This window comes from Pan paniscus, chromosome 1, assembly GCF_029289425.2.
Source record: "Pan paniscus chromosome 1, NHGRI_mPanPan1-v2.0_pri, whole genome shotgun sequence".
In the NCBI taxonomy this organism is placed as follows: Eukaryota; Metazoa; Chordata; class Mammalia; order Primates; family Hominidae; genus Pan; species Pan paniscus.
In genome coordinates, this window is record NC_073249.2 from 86,772,914 (window position 1) to 86,793,363 (window position 20,450).

Consider the following 20,450-nt stretch of genomic DNA (forward strand, 5'->3'; position numbering starts at 1 on the left):
GTATATACATATATACGTATATATGTATATATATACACATATATATACGTATATATATACACACATATATACGTATATATGTGTATATATACACATATATACGTATATACATATATACGTATATGTGTATATATATACACACATATATACGTATATATATGTGTGTATATATATACACACACACAGACACACACACATACACGCACACCATTGAATACTACTCAGTCACAAAAAGGAATGAAATAATGGCATTTGCAGCAACCTGGATGGAATCAGAGATCATTATTCTAAGTGAAGTAACTCACAGACACACACACATACACGCACACCATTGAATACTACTCAGTCACAAAAAGGAATGAAATAATGGCATTTGCAGCAACCTGGATGGAATCAGAGATCATTATTCTAAGTGAAGTAACTCAGGAATGGCAAACCAAAATCGTATGCTCTCACTCATAAGTGGGAGCTTAGCTGTGAGGATGTAAAGGCATAAGAATGATATGATGAACTTTGAGGACTCAGAGGAAAGGGTGGGGGTGAGAGATAAAAGATTACACGTTGGATACAGTGTACACTGCTTAGGTGATGGGCGCACCAAAATCTTAGAGATCATCACTAAAGAACTTATTCATGTAACCAAACACCACCAGCTCCCCAAAAACCTATTGAAATTTAAAATAGAAAAAAAAAAAGAAATAAGCCAGGCACAGAAAGACAAATATTACAGGACCCCACTTATATGTGGAATCTAAAAAAGTTGATCTCATAGAAGTAGAATGGTGAATATCAAGGACTGCAGGTGGAAGAGTGCAAGACTGGGAGATGTTGGTTAAAGGATACAAAATTTCAGTTAGATAAGAAAAATAGATTCAAGAGATTTATTGTACAACATCATGACTGTAGTAAATAACAATGTATTTTGAAAATTACTGAGAGTAGATTTTAAGTGTTCTCACCATTAAAAAGTGGCAAATATATGCATTAATGCATACATTAATTTGCTTGATTGAGTCTACCATACATAGTTCCAAACATCATGCTTCACATGATAAAAATATACAGTTTTATTTGTCAGTAAATATATATACAAATTTTTTTGAACTCAAGAGAAACTAATCGAACAGCCACACTAATTGAGGTATGGAGGAGATGGTCAAGCATCTACTGAAGGAACCTTATAGTGACTATTATCTTAGCTTTTTGTTTTCTTTTTAAATAGAGACAGAGTCTTGCTATGTTGCCCAGGCTGGTCTCAAACTCCTGGGCTCCAGTGCTGTACCTGCCTTGGCCTCCGAAAGTGCTGGGATTATAGGCGTGAGCCACCATGCCTGACCTCTTTTTTTTTTTTTTAATGTGAAAGCAAGTTTATTAAGAAAGTAACGGAATAAAGAATGGCTACTCTATGGGCAGAACAGCTTAACTGTTATTCAAAGCAAACTGAATGAAAAGGCTATTGCTGAGAAAAAAATGGCGACCAGAAAGGAAAAAAGAAATAAGAGCCAGAAAATTTTTAACATTTAATAAACCTTCAAATAGGTAAACTATGTCTGATCATCCAATCTCCCAATTTTGCTCGTTTGATGACATAACCAGTATTATTTGTTCTTAAGCCATCAAAGTCACACTTTGTCAGTTTGTCAGGGTAGAGTGTTAGCATACATATGTAGGAGGGTGAAAAAAAATTATCTTTTCAGCTGGCACCAATATTTTTGTTAGGAAGTAACAATCTTAGTTTAAGAAAATACTCCGATAAATATGTGGGGAAGGAAGCTAAAACTTTGGGCGTGGCTTGGTAAGAGATAGGATTAAAGTAAATAAGCTGCTTTTAAGGATAAATGAACAAGAAGGAGAACAGAAAATACAAGGACAAACAAAATGAAAAATTTTCAGGTGAAAAGTCTGCAACTAAGTTGGTAGAAACGGGAGGTAGATTATTATAAAATATTAAGAGAGATTTTAGTAGAGTTTCAGATTTACAGGATAACTGAGGACATAGAATGTATACTTCCATATATCCATCCCCTCCATCTCCCACCTCTGCAGTTTTCCCTGTTTTCAATACTTTGACCTAGAATAATGACTGACATTTGTAACATTTGTTATAATTAATAAATCAATATTGAAGATTATTAACTATACTCCATAGTTTACATTAAAGTTCTATTCTGTGTTGTACATTGTATGGGTTTTGAGAAATGCATAGTGATATATATCCACCATTACAGTTTCACATGAAATAGTTTCCCTGTCCTAAAATCACTTGTGCTCTACCTATTCATTTCTCCCCTCCCTCTCACATCCCCCCATACCTGATCTTTTCACTGTCTCTATTGTTTTATCTTTTCCAAAATGTCATATAGTTGGAATCATACAGTATATATCCTTTTCAGACTGGCTTCTTTGACTTACCAATATGTGAGCAAGTTTCTGCCATGTCTGTGTGTGTGTGTGTGTGTGTGTGTGTGTGTGTGTGTGAGACAGAGTCTCGCTCTGTCACCCAGGCTGGAGTGCAGTGGCGTGATCTTGGCTCACTGCAACCTCCGCCTTCCAGGTTCAAGAGATTCTCCTGCCTCAGCTTCCTGAGTAGCTGGGATTACAGGTGTGCACCACCATACCCAATTAATTTTTGTATTTTTAGTAGAGATGGGGTTTTGCCATGTTGGCCAGACTGGTCTCGAACTCTTGACCTCAGGTGATCCGCCTGCCTCAGCTTCCTAATGTGCTGGGATTACAGGCTTGAGCCACCATGCCCCGCCACCTCCATGCCTTTTCATGGCTTGACAATTCATTTCTTTTTAGCATTGAATAATATCCCATTGTATGATGTACGAAGTTTGTTTATCCATTCACCTACTGAAAGATATCTTGATTGCTTCCAGTTTTGTGTGATTATTAAATAAAGCTGCTATAAACATTCATGTGCACGTTTTTGTGCAGACAGAAGTTTCTCACTCAATTGGGTAAACAGGCATGTGATTGCTAGATCAAATGGTAAGAGTATTTTACCTTCATAAGAAACTGTCAATCAGAGGATTTTTTAAAAGAAGTTTTTTTTTTTCTTTTGCTCAAAGAAAGTAGCTCCACTTCGAGTTGAACAATGAGAACACATGGACACAGGGAGGGGAACATCACACGCCTGTCGGGGGATGGGGGGCTAGGGGAGGGATAGCATTAGGAGAAATACCTAATATACGTGACGGGTTGATGGATGCAGCAAACCACCATGGCATGTGTATACTTACGTAACAAAACTGCACGTTCTGCACATGTACCCCAGAACTTAAAGTATATAATAAAAAAAGAAAGAAAGAAAGAAAGTAGCTCCACTTCAAATCCTTCCCCTCCCCCTTTCTAAAAAAATATTTAAGCAAAATTTTCTATATGTCCAAAAGCCATGTTGGCATGGATATGTTGAAAGGTAAGAATATGGAGTAGTCTTTGGGAATGGAGGTGGCAGGAAGTGAACTGGAAACTAAGTGCCTGTCTGGATGGATACAATGTAGAATGAAGAAAGCAGGGTGTGGACATCAGGACAGCTGATGAACTTAACTAATCTAATCAAAGCAGAAGTTTAGAATCTGAGGTGGCCATGAAAATACAAGCCTTCCACCATAAGCTCAGGAATTTGCAGAAATCCTGGGAGAAAATTAAAGTTTTCTCAGGGTATGGAAGAATGTTTGAGCTAACCTGTTTTCTTTGTTTTTTTGTTTTGTTTTGTTTTGTTTTGGTTTGGTTTGGTTTGGTTTGGTTTAGACTGAGTCTTGCTTTGTTTCCCAGGCTGGAGTGCAGTGGTGCAATCTCAACTCACTGCAATTTCTGCCTCCCAGTTTCAAGCGATTCTTCTGCCTCAGCATCCAGAGTAGCTGGGACTACAGGTGCATGCCACCATGTCTGGCTAATTTTTGTTTTCTTTTTTAGTAGAGATGGGGTTTTACCATGTTGGTCAGGCTGGTTTTGAACCCCTGACCTCAAGTGATCCCCCCCACCTCAGCCTTCCAAAGTGTTGGGATTACAGGCGTGAGCCACCACACCTGGCCAAGCTAACCTGTTTTCACTGGTTCTGATCAGGCCCCTCTGTCAATCCTTTTTCCACACTATGGCCAGAGTAATTTATCTAAAGTTCCAATCTGGTCATATAGTTTTAGGGTACTGTCTTCCTGAAAATGGAAGTGCATGCATCTACTTGGTCAATAACCCTCAGTGACTCCCTGTGACCTAGAGACAAAGTACTGTATTCTTGGTCAGGTACATGGTGCTCCCATCCCTTTCCTGTGGCATCTAGTTCACTATCCATCTCCTACCACTCTCACACTTGGCACTGAGCACTCCATGCTGCTCAGCACTGAACATGCTTAGCACTGAACATACTTAGTATTGGGCATGCTTAGCACTGAACATACTTAGCCCTGAACACTCTATGCTTCATGCTCCTCATACTCTATGCTGCTCCTGGACGTTGCAATTTTGCTCATGTTGTGCCTGGAATGTCCTTCTCACTTTTCTTTACCTGCGTAACACTTGCTTATCTTTGGGATTCAGCTTCGACATCTTTTCTTCTAGGGTATTCTAAGTGTTTTCTACATTTTCAAAGGCCCTTTTGGATACCTTTATTCTTTTTTTCTTTTCTCATGTGTTTGCTGTCCACAATTATATAGACTTCTTAAAAGTAATATCGTTTCATACCATCTTAGTATTTCTATCATGCCCAGCACAGTGCCTTATTTATGTTTGTCACTTATATGTCTTGAAAATAAGGTTAACTCAATACAGGCTTTAAGGCAGGGCTTCATTAGTGACAGTGAATTACACAGGAGGGAATTCAGACACCAAAGAAATCAGGGATTGTGCGGCTTAGGTCCTCTAGGAAGCAGATGCCAAGAAGAAGATAAAAGTCCAGTAGATTATTGGGGACAATCCTTGTGAAAGATAAGAAGGAGGAAGCAAGGAACTTTCCAGACTAGAATGCAGTTTCAATACTATGAAAATAGAGAGGGTAGGAAGGAAGTTTGGGTAGAAAGATGCTCAAACAGCTTTGAGGTCTCAGCCAGCCCAAAATGAGGTTCCAGAGCAAATTATCCTTTAGAGAATTTCCACATGGCACAGAAATGAGCAATCACTAATACACCCACTATGCGCAGGCACTGGTTAGCACTGCTTAGGCAGACTGTGGCTTAGGCTTGAATACTACAATGGATCCTGAAGGTGCTGCAGGCTGTAAACTGACTGCCCTCCGTTTGGCACATTCTCTCTAGAAGTAAGATCTGAGAGGAGCTCCATCATGGCTGCCACAGAGACTCGGAGAAGTGAGAAGAGCTAGGCAACTTCCTCTTTATCCAAAGGCAAGTATTCACATCGTACTTCCATTACGTTGTTGGAAATACCGTGGATTTCCAAAATCTCAAAATAATAAAATCTGAAAGTTGCATATATAAATACGTACCGTAGTCAAATGTGAAAATTTTGATCATATCTGTTGTTTTTAATTATGACTTCCAAAGCCTTTGAAATAGAACATTAAGAGCTAGCTGCCTGCCACTCCACTGCCAGTCAGTTTCCCTACCCACACGAAACTGAAATCTACCTATTTATCTATTCCTTCTTTAATTTTTATGCGTAGGAATTTCTCTTGGGTGTTCGCTTCCTATAAATGGAAATGCATGAATTTTTTCTAAATTTTCAAAGTTGAATATTTATGAAAATATGTTAGTGCAAAACATGTATTAATAGCAAGATTTAAACTAAAAATAATGATGCTATTTCTATTCACTAGCTAACATCTGTTAAAGTTCCTAAACAAAGAGAAAAGAAATCATGCAGCTTGGGGAAAATTTATTTATCGGGCAAAGCATATGGATAGTGTGTGCAATCAGAGATTGTCAGAAAACACAGTGATGTTCTATTTCTTCTTTTAGCACTTTTTACATTTTTGTTTTGCTACCAGCCTTGTTAATAATGGATGTACTCAATGACACCTGCCTACCTTAAAGCATTTTTGTTGTAAATATTTTAATGGCTGTTATGGAAACAGCTGTGAACAACTCATTGTAAAGATCTGGAGTTAATGATCATACTGAAGTCCATTGCCTTGGAGCCTTGCAAAGGTATTTTTCAATTGTGCTACCATCTTTTATTAATAGCCTTTAAATAGGATCACTTTGTTGAAACAGTTATATAACATAAGATTCTAGTTCATTATGCATACCAACAAATTATTAAATTAGCTTAGGCTCACTTATATTAACTGATATCAAATTGCACATGAAAAGTAATTTTCCAGACCCAGTTTCATTAAGTAATGAGAAAAGAGGCTTGAGATTTTATTCAACCTAGTAGTGTGCTAGTATCCCCTCTTTTTTAACACTTATAAATAAATGATATTCTTGATTAAAATGAAACCTATCCCTTAAGTAATTATTACTAATTATATGAACGTTTCATTTATCAATCTCTCCCAAACATGTTTCTCCTGTAATGTTTTCTATCTCGGAAAATGACATCTCCTTCCAGAAGTTACCAATTTCTACTAATTTTTCCTGCAACATGTATCTCATATTTTCATTTTATCCTTCACTACTACTAAACCAGTCACAAAAAATTTGTCTCTTGCCTGAACTATTGCAATAACTTTAAAAATAATTTTAATATAATGATCTCCTGCTATACAATTTCCACATAGCAGCTAGAGTAATAATTTTCAAAAAGCAAATTTATCATATCACTATTGTACTTAAAACATTTTTATGGCTTCTATTTACAGTTAGAATAAAATGCGAAATTCTTCATCTGATACCATGCTCTGTGGTGTCTGGTACCTTTCTCTCTCTCCAGCATCATTTCCCACCTTTCTTCAGAATCACTAGTCTCTTGACATACACTCTCTTTCCCTCCTCGAGCCTTTCCTGCATTCTATCCCATGTGTTCTCCCTGGATTTTCCTTCTCCTTTTCTTCTCTGCACTGACTGCTACTTATCTTTTAGGCCTCAACTTCAGTGTTGCTTCTTTAGAAAGAAAATCTTCCCTAGCATGATAGAGTGCATTATTGACCTAAATTATTTTCTCCCTCCTGCATCTGTGCCCTGTCTATGTCCTCATCATGGGCAGAGAATGTTCCCTGCCTTTGACTTTGGGCTTAGCTATGTGACTTACTTTGTCTAATAGTGACAATTTTTTAGGTCAAGCCCAGGTCTTAAGAGATTTCAATGGATATGTCAGTCAGGGTTTTCCAGAGAAACAGAACCAATACTGTGTGTGTGTGTGTGTGTACGTGCACACACACGTATACATATATATAGAAAGAGACAGAGATTGTAAGAAGTTAATTGTGGAAGCTGTTGATTCTTGAAATGTTTTGAGCAGGCCAGCAGGCTGAAAATTCAGGTAAGAGTTGATGGTGCAGTCTTAGTCTGAAATCTGTAGGGCAAGACAGCAAGTTGGAGACTCCAGCAGGATTTCTATATTATAGTCTTGAGGCAAAATTCCTTCTTTTCCAGGAAACATCAATCTTTGCTCTTAGACCCCACCCACACAGGGTAATCAGCTGTACTTAAAGTCAATAGATTGTAAATGTTAATCTACAAAATATCTTTACAGCAACAGTTGTACTACTTTTTGATCAAACAACTGGATACCATGGCTAGCCAAGTTGACACCTAAAATTAACCATCACAATGAGTTTGTGCTTGACTCTGATACCTGTACCAACTCTATGAGAAGAAGATGCCTTGGCTTGCCCACTGGTCCACGGAGCATGAAGAACATGTGGAGCACAGCCACAGCAGTGGAGCCCAGCTTGGGCCACCCAACCCTTAGTTGACCAGCAGACACCAGAGAAAGTTCTGCTAAAATTAGTCATGGCAACCAGCAGAGCTCAGCCAAGATCAGTGGACTCCAATTGACCTGCAGCATGTAAGAGGTAATAAATGGTTCTTCTTACAAGACATGGGAGGTTAGCACAATGCAGAAAGGGAAGTCTCTTCAATAAAATGTGTCAGGAAAACTGGACATTCACATGCAGAAGAATGAAATTAGACGCTTATGTCTCATGATATACTAAAACAATTCAAAATGGATTAAAGACTAAAATGTAAAGCCTGAAACTATGAAACTCCCAGAAGAAAACATAGGGGGAAATCCCCATGACATTAGCCTGGGCAATGATATTTTTTATATCTCCTCAAAACACAGGCAACAAAAGCAAAAATAGAAAAACAGGATTATATCAAACTAAAAAGCTTCTGCACAGCCAAGGAAAAAAATCAACAAAGTGAAGAAACAACCTACAGAATGAGAGAAAACATTTGCAAACTATACATCTGATGAGGGGTTAATATCCAAAATATATAAGAAATTCGAACAACTCAATAGCAAGAAAACAAATAACACAATTAAAAAATGGGTAAAGGACCCGAATAAACATTTCTCAGAAGAAGGCATACAAGTGGCCAACAGGAAATGGAAAAGTGCTCAACATCACTAATCATCAGGGAAATGTAAATCAAAACCACAATGAGATATCACCTCACTCTAGCTAGAATGGCTACTGTCGAAAAGACAAAAAGTAACAAGTGTTGGCAAGGATGTGGAGAAAGGGAACCCTAGTGTATTGGTGGGAATGTAAATTAGTACAGCCATTGTGGAAAACAGTGTGAGGTTCCTCAATAAACTAAAAATAGTACTACCATATGATCCAGCAATTCCACTACTGGGTGTATATCCAAGGGAAATGAAATCAGTATATCAAAGAAATATCTGCACTCGCATGTTTATTGCAGTATAGGCAAGATATGGAATCAACTTAAGTGTCCATCAGTGGATAAATGAATAAAGAAAATGTGGTATATATGTACAAGGGAATACTATTCATCCATCAGAAAGAAGTAAATTCTGTCACTTGTGACTATGTGGATAAACCTGGAGGACATTATGTTAGGTGAAATAACCCAGGCACAGAAAGACAAATGCTGAATGATTTTATTCATATGTGAAATGTAAAAAAGTAAAAGAGTAGAATGATGCTCACTAGAGGCTGGGACGGTTGGGGGTGGGGGTGAGTATGGGGAGATGGGGAGACATGGTCAACGGATACAAAATTTCTGATAGATAAGAGGAATACATTCAAGAGATCTATTTCCCAGCAAGGTGACTATAGTTAAAGATAAATATATTGTATCCTTGAACAATGCAAAGAGAGTGATGTCACCACAAAGTGACAACTATGCTAGATAATATATATGTTAATTAGATTTAACCATCCCACGATGTTTATATACTTCAAAATGTCATGTCGTACATGATAAATACATACAATGTTATCTGGCAATTTAAAAAAATATTAAGTGAAGAAAATGACACCGAGTTTAGGAATGAAGTGTTCCATAACCATAGTTAATTGATACAACCAGTTTTAGAATTCAAAATAGGCCCCCAGCTATATACTCTTGTAACTCCTTGTGTCTTTCCATCACAGCATCTAGCACACTTGCCCAGTCATACATTTATTCATGCGAGTGATTACTGAATTCATGTCTGTCTCTCCATTATGCTCTAAATTCTGGAGGATGGAGAACAGGAACTGTGTCTGTCCTGTTCTACTCTCAGAGCCTAATGCCTGCTGTATGATAAATATTGATAACACTTGGCTGATACTGAAATGCTTCGTATTGAATGCTTTCCATCTAAGGTTCATAAAAGTGAAAAATATTGGCCAAGATATTATGGCTTTTAAGTGGAGGAACCAATACGTACACTCAAGTCTGTCTTTCCTTTTAAACAAAGACAAATTCTAGAGGAAGAAATTATGTTGTTAGTGCTAGCATAACTTCCTTTTAATGCTCTGATTAAAATAAAACTTCAAACATTCGAAGGTAATACAGCATAGTTACTATTTACAACATGGTCTCGAATGACCACACTCAGAAGATACTAAACCTGGGACATGAAGAATGAGAAGATGCCACCCAGCACAGAGTGGAGGTAAGACAAACATCCCAGACAGAGGGACTAGCAAGGGCAAAGACCCAAGACAGGAAAGTGTCAGCTTGTTTGAAGAACTGAACAGAAGGGCAGTGTGGCTGCAAGAGGTTAGCAATGGGACTGTGTCCTGAGGCTGGAGAGGGAGTCAGGAGCCAGGGCCTGTAGGACCTTATTACCTAATAAGGTGTTTGGATGTTAAGCACCACAGGAGCCTGTGGAAGAGTTTAAATACTGAAGTGACTTGATGGTTTTGAAAACATCACCTTTCATGTGAAGAACTGATAAGGAGGCTTGAAGGAAAGCGAGGAAGAAAGGGTCTTCAGTGCATGGTTATGGCTGAGGCAATGACATCACAACAAGGAGAAGGAATAAAATGAAAAGAAAGCAGGGCCAAGAGGAAAATCAGCTTCACCTGGGCTGGGTGATTGTATAGGTGGCTGAACTGGAGGTCCCAAACCTAGAGTGTGGTTAGGATATAGGAGGATGTATCTGGTGGTCTGTTCAGGGTTCTGGCCTTAGCCATTGTATCAGAATGATTCCCAGAAAGAAACAAATGGCATAAACAACTGGGTAATTTGAGGAGAGTTTAATAAAGGGATATTTACAAATATGTCACAAGTTTTTTTGTAAACCAATAGAGAATAGAGCACTGCCCCAGGGGCTAAAAAGAGCTGGTTCTGTCACCACCCGAGGCCTGAAAGGGTAAGGGGAGGGGATGGTTACCCACACCTAAAGCAGGACTGCTGACAGGAGCTATAGTCGTTGGCCTTGGAAATAAGGCAGGGATGGAGCCAGAGGGATAAACACTCTGACCTCAGGTCTCTTGCAAGTGCCTCCGATGGGAGGCAATGAGCAGAACCCTCTGGAAGTCAGAGCACAAGGGAGTCTGTTGATGCAGCCCAAATGAGCCAGCCTCCCAGGGCACAGAGCAAGGGGAAGGAGGAGAGTATGGGGGCAAACAGAACGCATTCAGTATAGCCATTATCTTATTTAACAATTTTATTCTCTAGTTTAATGTGAATAATTAATATTATCTTATTATTACATTAAGTTGATGACATGCTTATAAAAATAATATTACAAAGCAAGAAAAGAGGTGAATACATTATCTGACAGTTTTCTAATACTTTAAGCTGGAGTAATATCCAACATAGAAAATTGTTAATCATAGTCCAAATATAACAAGAGAAAATATACTATACATACAGGTAACCTCCCCCTCTGGTTTGGTTGAAAATCTAGTTGTACAATTTCAGAATGCTAAAGGAAAAATAGCTCAATAGCTACACACAAAACAAAAAGGTGTCAAGTTTAGTTGACTATAGTCTTAGGTAAAAATGTAACATGGGTTTAGAATAAAAGAACTTTTATTTTAGAATTATTTCTTTTAGGGACACCTGACATTGAGATTTTGGTTACATGTCTGAGAACTCAGCCACACTGCACAATGAAGGGTGTAATAATATTTCTTGATCAACGCAACTGGTCTACTGACGTAAACATGCACCCAACTTGCAGAACACAGAGAGCTAGTAGCTACAAGAAATGGTATTCCTGGTTAGTTCAAATTTTGTTTTATCCAAAGAGCCAAAAGTTAGCTCACTTTGGTCATTAGGATTAAGGGATGGCATTTTACAGTAAAAATGGGCCAAATTGAAAGAGCCAGTTATAGCTAGGATGACTATCATTATTGCCCAAACCAAGCACATTTGCAGGTAGAAGAGCGTGCTATTAACAATTGTTCTAGGACAACAAACATAAACTGGGACTTCCCTGTAGAAGCCGTGATGTATGGTCACCCTAGGCCGAGCATGGTAATTAAGAGTATGGCCTCTGAAGATGGACTGGGCTGGATTCAAAATCGTGAGCCATTATTGGCTGTGTGGCCTTGGGCCATTACCTCACATCTCTTTATTCCTGTTCCCTTACCTGTAAGGTTGAGATTTCTATAATAGTACCTTCCTTATAATATTGCTTAGGTTTAAATTAGTTGACACATGCATAGCATTTATAGTGCCTGATATATAATAAGACCTATGGAAACTTTTGCAATTATTGTACATATTGAATGAGCAAGTATACACCTAGGTTCTAATATGGGTTCTACCATGTGTAATCTTGCTGTGTGAACTTGGTCAAGTAACAAGGACCCTCGGTCTCATTTTCCTCACCTGTAAAATAAGGCTAATGAGTTGGTATATAGAAAGATCTACACATACAGCAGAGCAGATATCGGACATTACATGGATTTTAATTTTCTTTTTTTAAAAAATGTTTTTTCTCCTTGCTGCCTGCCTTTCTTTCTCTTTTTAAAAATATTTTTGTTCTCCTATGGTAGAAAAATACAATAAAACTAGACAGTTAAACTAGTAGGCAAAGGACAGAGAAAGGGATGTTTTAAACTTACTTATTCTTCTATTCAAAAATATTTATCATTCCTACTACTTGCCAAACAACATACTGGGACCTATGACTCCTCTGCCAACAGAAGTATTCATTTGTAGTAATCTTACCTCCTTCTAGCTAAAATTAATGCTTGATGTCTTACAGCCACCACATTCAGAATGAAGCACAATACAGGGCGGTGAACAAGTGGCTTCTGCCTTTGGTTGCACTTGCATTGGAATCTCCTTCGAGTTGCTATTCTGAAATTCAAACATCTGTACTTCCACTTGCCCAGATCTATGAGGTCTGCCTCTTCCTTCTGTTTCCTTTTATTTCTCTCTGAGACCCCTCCAGATAACCAAACACTGCATCTTGGCCCATTCTGGCCAGCCCTCGGTTATTGCCCTACCCTGACAGGTTATAACTGAATGAGTCTATTTATTGGACAAAGCCTTCTTCCCTTCTCATCTACCTCCCCCTAGCTGCCCTTCTCCTCTTCCACCCTCCATTCTGAAAACCTTGTCTTCACCAAATGGCTATTGACCATCTACTGTGCCAGGGAATGTGCTAGAGATACAAAGATGAATAAGTTATAATTCTTGACTTCAAAGTGTTCATAGTCCAAAGCAGATTTTTTTTTTTACTTGAGGAATATGGGAGTCTATGGATGTACTTCCAAGGCCCTCTAGATCCCTTCATGTATACAAAATATGGTGATATACATACATACGTTTTTTTTCTCCCTGTAAAGAGAATATAAAGATTTCATTGGATTTTCAAAGTTGCCTGTTATCTAACAACAACAAAACAAAACAAACAAACAAAAAACACTTAAGAATCACCTGGGTCTTGGGATCTTCTGCTGCAGCAAAACTGATTTTAGTTCAGTTGTTCTCAACCATGGCTGCACACGGGAATCACCTGCAGAGCTTAAAAAATACTGGTGCCTGGATCTCAACACCAGAAATTCAGATTTTATTTGTCTAGGGTACAGCCTGAGTTTTGAGATGTTTTAAACTAATACACTTTATTTTAAAAAATTATGTTTAATAAACTGTATTTTTAGAGTTATTTAGATTTACCAAACATATTAAAAATATTAAGCTACTAGTACAGAGTTATACATGGTACAGATGGTACGGATATACCGTCACTCCCTTCAGACAGTTTACCCTATTATGAATATATTATATAAGATACATTTGTTGCAATTAACAAATCAATGGTGACACAGTTTTTAACAATGAAAGTTTATACTTAATTCAGATTTTCTTAGTTTTTACTTAATTTTCTTTTTTGTTCCAGGATCTCATCCAGGTTACCACATTGTATTTAGTCATCATGCATTCTTAGGCTATTCTTGGCTCAGACAGTTTCTCAGACCTTCTTTATCTTTGATGATGTTTACAGTTTTGAGAAGTATTGGTCTTGTATATTATAGGATGCCCTACTAGAATTGGTCCAATGTTTTCCTTATGGTGAGATTGGAGTTATGGGTTTTGAAGAGGAAGATTACAGAGGTAAAGTGCCATTTTCATCTGTTAAGGGTGTATAATGTCAACATGATAAATGTCTGTCGATGTTGATATTGATGACCTGTCTAAAGTAGTGATTGTCAGGTTCCTCCATTGTAAAATGTGTTCCCTCTGTCCATACTGTCTTTGGAAGGATGTTAACATGATCATCCCACACTTAAGGAATGGGGAGTTATGCTTCCTCTCCTCACTGGTGGAGTAATTTCTTTGGAATTCAGCACATAATTTATTTGGAATTCTGCACAGATTTGTCTCTTTTCCTCTATTCACTAGTTTTTTTTTCAAAAAATTTGCTCAAATTATTCCATATTTGGACATTGGGAGCTCTTTCACATATGGATCACTCTAGCCTCCCCACTTTGCTTGTCTTTAACCTCCAATTCCAACAGTCAGAAACCTGGCTCCCACCATAGGCCATTTACTTAATTGTTTAATTCAAAGTATACATGTACAGTGGCATCAAAATTTTTAACCTGTACCTTTAACAGGAAACAATTTTATCAACAAGAATAAAGTGCTTATCTGTAGTTTTGCCTTTAGTCTTACAAACTCCATTTATTCCTAAAGTCACTTAGGTTAGCACCTTTTCCACAGCCTCTTTGGTGAGGTTGCTTCATATATTTATAATACAGTTAGATTCTCTTGTCACAGTCTACTAGGTGATCCTAGACCGCTTAAATATTTTTTAAAATTTTTGTTACTTTAAAGTTCACTCTTTATGTTGTATAGTATTATGTATTTTGACAAATGCATAATGTCGTGTATCCATATTACAGTATCATACAGAATAGTTTTATTGCCCTAAAAATCCCCTGTGCTTCACCTATTCATTGCCATCACCTGCCACCCACCTCCCAAATCCCTGGCAACCACTGATCTTTTTTCTATCTCTATAGATTCACCATTTTCCAGAATGTAATATAATTGGAATAATAGAGTATATAGCCTTTTAAGACTGGCTTTTTTCACTCAGCTATGTGCCTTCAAGTTTCTTCCATATATTTTCATGTCTTGATAGCTCACTTCTTTTTATTGCCGAACAATATTCCATTGTATGAATTTGCCACAGTTTGTTTATCTGTTCACATATTAAAAGGCATATTCATTACTTCCAGTTTGGGATGAATATACACAAAGCTTCCATAAACATTTATGTCCAGGAATTTGCATGGATCTAAGTTTTAAACTCAACTGGGTCAGTATTTAGGAGCACAATCACTTGATTGCATAAGACTATGCTTAACTTTGTAAAAAACTGCCAAACTGTCTTCTTAATGGCTGACTTATTTTGCATTCTTTTCTGTAACAAATAAGGGTTCCTGTTCCTCTGCTCCTTCCCAATATTTAATATTGCCAGGTTTGGGGAATTTTAAACATTCTAATAGGTGTATAGTTGTCTCTCCTTGTTGTTTTATTTTGCAATTCCCTAATGATGTCTAATGATTAAGATTTTTCATGTGAATTTTCCATCTGTATATTCTTTTTGGTGAAATATCTGTTCAGATCTTTTGCCCATTTTTTAATAGGGTGGTTTGCTTTTCTATTGTTGAGCTTTAAAAGTCTGTATATTTGGGATTCAAGTCCTCTATCAGATATGTGTTTTGCAAGTATTTTACCTCAGTCTGTTTCTTGTCTTTTCATTCTCTTAACAGTGTCTCAAAAATATTTTAATTTTAATGAAGTCCAGCTTATCAATTTTTTTCTTTCATGGATCATGTATTTGCTGTTGTACATAAAAATTTATCACCAAGCCTAAGGTCACCAGATTTTCTCCTGTGCTGTCTTCTAGAAATGTTATAGTTTTGCATTTTACATTTAGGTCTATGATCCATTTTGAGTTAATTTTTTTGAATGGTGTAAGGTTTGAGTCTACATGCTTTTTTGGGAGAATATGGATTTTCAGTTGTTCCAGCACCATTTGTTGAAAAGATAGATTATCCTTTTTCCGCTGAATTGCCTTTGCTCACTTGTGGAAGATCAGTTGACTATATTTGGTGGGCCTATTTCTGGATTCTCCAGTCTGTTCCACTGGTCTATGTGTTTATTCTGTTGCCAATATAATGCTTTTTGGAATTATTTTCAACTTTTTATGTTAATATAATACATATCAAAAGTGAATAAGGCACAAGTGTCCAACTCAATGAATTGTCACAAAGTGAACACATCTGTGAAACCAGCTCCCAAATCAGAAAACAGCATTACCAGCACCTCAGAAGCTCCCTTTCTCCCTTCAGTTTCTACATCTTCCAAGGATAATCACAATCCTGACATCCAATAGCATTGGTTAGTTATACCTTTTAAATTTTTTACTTAAATATCAGAGAATATGCATTTTTTTGTGTCTGGCTTCTTTCACTCAACATTATGTTTTTAAGAGTCATCCATATTCATGTATACAGTTTTAGTTCATTCTCATTACTGTTTAATATTACAGCAATGGGCATTTGATTAGGCTTAGTTTTGACCTATATAACAGTGCTGCTATGAACATTCCAGTATGTGTCTTTTGGCAAACAGATGTTTGCATTTCTTTTGAGTGTATGCCTAGGAATGATATTGCTGAGTTATCAGAGACACACAAGGACAGCTTTAGTAGATATTGCCAAACTTTTTTTCAGAAGTGGCTGCACCAGTGTTCACTTGGCATTCTCAGTATATGGTTGGGCATAGGGCTTTATTAAAGTTCCTCAGATGATTTTAATGTTCAGACAAGTTTGAGACCCACTGTTTGAAAAACCTCCTAAAATAGATTTTTTTCACTTTTTTTTTAACTTTTAAGTTCAGAGGTATAAGTGCAGGCTTGATACATAGGTAAACTTATGTCATGGGGGTTTGTTGTACAGATTAATTTCATCACCCATGTATTAAGCCGAGTTCCCATTAGTTATGTTTCCTGATCCTTTCCCTCCTCCCACCTTCTACCCTCTGAAAGACCCTAGTGTGTGTTATTCCCCTCTATGTGTCCATGTGTTCTCATTATTTAGCTCCCATTTATAAGTGAGAACATGTGGTATTTGGTTTTCTTTTCCTGTGTTAATTTGCTAAGGATAATGGCCTCCAGCTCCATCCATGTCCCTGCAAAGGACATGATCTCATTCCTAAAATAGAATTTTCTATGTCTGTTTACTATACCACCATTCATTGGCGCACACACACCTCCACCACCACCACCACCACCAAGTAATGATATATATTTTTAAAAAATAGGACATCATGTATTTTCTGATCTTAACACCTTTAAGGATTTCTACCTCCATTCATATTTGATTACAACCACACTGTCTCATGGGCTTCCCTCAAATTTATATAGATTGGGGTCCACACGCAATGTACATTCTCTAGTAAGTTCAAAAGACTCTTGACTCTGCCATGTAAAGTTGCTCTCAACTTTAATGTTACTCTGGGTGTGTCAGCAGGGACAGATTGTCCCTCATACAGATCCCGGTAGAGAAGGATCTGTTTGTATTATATTTTAGAAGGACACAGATACAAGAGTGGATAAACAATAATTGATCTTTCGAAAACAGCATTAGGTTGTGCTGTCTCTGTGGCTTAGCAACCAGACCTCGTACACATGGAAGGAGTGTCACATGGAGACTATGAATCCCTAAGGTTGGAGACTCAGCTCACAGAAATGAGAAGGAAGGTCAGATACTGCTCAAATGCCACATAATAAAATTTTGTTATAATGGTTGCATTTCTAAGAATCACATTCTTGTTTTGCAACAGCTGGAGACCAGTTTGTTTCTCTGAAGTGAATTAGGAAGCAAAAAGAAGTATTTTTCCTGTAGTAAGAGGCATAGGAAAATGATACAGAAGCCCCCATTCCTAAGCTGTTTTTCCCCTAAGCTCTTTGAGGGGGAGATCAGATACCTTTTATTACGGAGAGAAACTGGGATGTTTGGGCTGGAAGGAGGTCCATAGACTAAATGGAATTTTATAGGACCAAAGAGTACTGTACTAAAGCCCAAATTCTTCATTTCAATTCAAAAACATAAAACATAATTTACATTCTCAGGAGCAAATAGTAAGAAAAAGACTCTCTCTTGTTCCCAGTTTAGTACAAACCCATTGTATTTCAGATCTTCCTCAATCAAAACCCAACTGCTATCCCATGCCTCATCTCTCTCTTTATACTTCCTCCTACTATGTTATCTTGTCACACTACTACACTTTAACTATACATACATAGATTTGCATGATTTTGTGACTTTTCCATATTCTCTCCAATTGGAATGCCTTTCTCCTTTCTTATACCCCATTTAAATTTTCTCTATCTCTTCAAAGCCAACTCAAATGCTACCTCCTCCAGGAAGTCTTCTTCAGATTTTCCCAGCATTAGAAGGCATTTCTTTCTTTTTCTCTAATCATATTCCTTTATACTTATGTTTACTAATTATTTCATTTGGCCTCAGTTTATGGTTAGTCTGTTTATAAGCCCCTACATTTAATGTATGGTAAGCTTCTTAGGAACAAGGTTCTGTTTTGTTTACTTAGAGTTTGTATTTTCCACAGCATCTGGACAATGTCTTGGACATAGTAAATGCCATGCTAACTTGAACAGGATTTGTCCAAGAAAAAAGAGAAGGATTTTTGGTACTAGGTTAACCGTTGTAGAGAACGCCTTGAAAAAAAAAATGAGGAGAAAATGAGTCATCTACTAGAGTATGGGAATGACTTTCTTTTATTGTTACTCTCACAAACACCTATTTGTGCCTATGAGATTTCACCTATGCAACATTTTCCTTCACTCATCTTCACTAGTCTCACCAAGAATAGCTAGTGACTGCATGCCAACCCCTGATTCTATGAGAATAAGCTTCCCCTATGGCTGAATATAACAGAGGTAAGGCATTGGCACGGCTGCAGGGGGTGATAGAGAAGGATTGGGGCAATTCACTTCCCTATAGTCAGGGAAAACAGAGGGAAAGATTGATCATTAAGTAGTCTTAATGAGATTTAGATTACTTTTGTCATGATTAATCCCTGGAGGAAATAGGTTTCCAGTTCAAGAAAATAATTATTTTCTTTGCAGCAGCTGCTGCTAAACAGCAACACACACGTGCAAGGACTCTCACATGGAGAATGGCTTGGGCCTCCTCCATTGCCACCCCGCATCTCCCCCCACAACTCCTGGGTGAAAGAACAGGCAGTCGAAGATTCCATGGTCTAAATTAATTCTATTTTATCCCCAGGAATAATGAAGGCAATAGCCATAAAATTTCCATTGCATCTGGATAAATAATCACAAGAGAGAATTATAGGAGTCTCAGTAATTGTTCATGGGTTTATTTCCTTGAAGGCATGTCTTATTCTATGCTTCTCTTGCACCTGAGATAGAGGGTTGCTCGAGATAGGGGTTCCATCAACTTTTGTTAAACGTGTTGATTTATTTATTTGTTGAATATCTACTTATCTATTGGCCTGTGGCTTATCTACTAAATATTCCCTGTCTACTTTGTCTTTCTAAATTGCACCCATCATTCAAATAACATTTCTTCATAAAGCCTTCTTGCTTTATTCTTAAAGCACTTACTGGCAGAATTCTGTAACTCGGTCCGAAATTGAGCAAATAGAATGAGGTCTTTGTTCTATTTAACCTCTCCAATGCCTTGCTTATTTGCCTTTCCCAACTAAACTTTTTCAAAGAGCTGACTGATTTAGACCAATGCCTCTCAAATCTGAACATGCACTGAAGTCACCTGAAGGGTGCCAGCACAGGCGTTTCTGATTCAGCAAGTCTGCTGTGAGGTGGTATATCTAGAAGTCCTAGATGATGCTAATGCCTCTGGTCCAGTGCCTACCCTTTGAGAACCCTTGATTTGGGGGAACCTTGTTACAGCATTAAAGTGTGTCAGCACCACTCTTCTTTCTAAATCTCTCGCTCACCTGCTTAATGAGACCCCTAATACCTCATAGAGATTCCAGTCTTCTCGCCACAGCACGCACATGGGGCAGGTGATCGCCTGTCGCCCTACTCTATCTCACACCAAACAGCCCCCTCCAGCTCTGCTGGGCCTTTTGTGGTTTCCTGAAGGTCTGCAATGCTGTTTCAACTTGTTTGCAGTACCCGTACCTCTTGTTTGCAGTACCAGTATCTCTCCAGCTACAGAGATCTAGCTGGAGTATTCTTCAACAAGTTTTTGTTTAACCTTCAAAATTCAATTCCCACTGCCACCTCTCCTGTCTGCTTTCTCTAACTCCCATTTCTGCCTGCTTTGCCTCCCCCCACTCTCCTTCTTGAACCTCTCCACATTTGCACACATGAAGTTAACTAATTTGTCCTCTAGCCTTCGCATAACAGAGTATCTGCCTCCATTTCCACTCACCACATTACTTCAGTTTTTTTTGTTTTGTTTTGTTTTTGTTTTTAAGAGATGGAGTCTCGCTCCATCACCCAGGCTGGAGTGTAGTGACGACTCAATCTTGGTTCACTGCAACCTCCGCCTCCCGGGTTCAAGGAATTCTCCTGCCTCAGCCTCCCGAGTAGCTGGGACTACAGGCACATGCCGCCACACCTGGCTAATTTTTTTTTTTTTTTTGTAGTAGAGATGG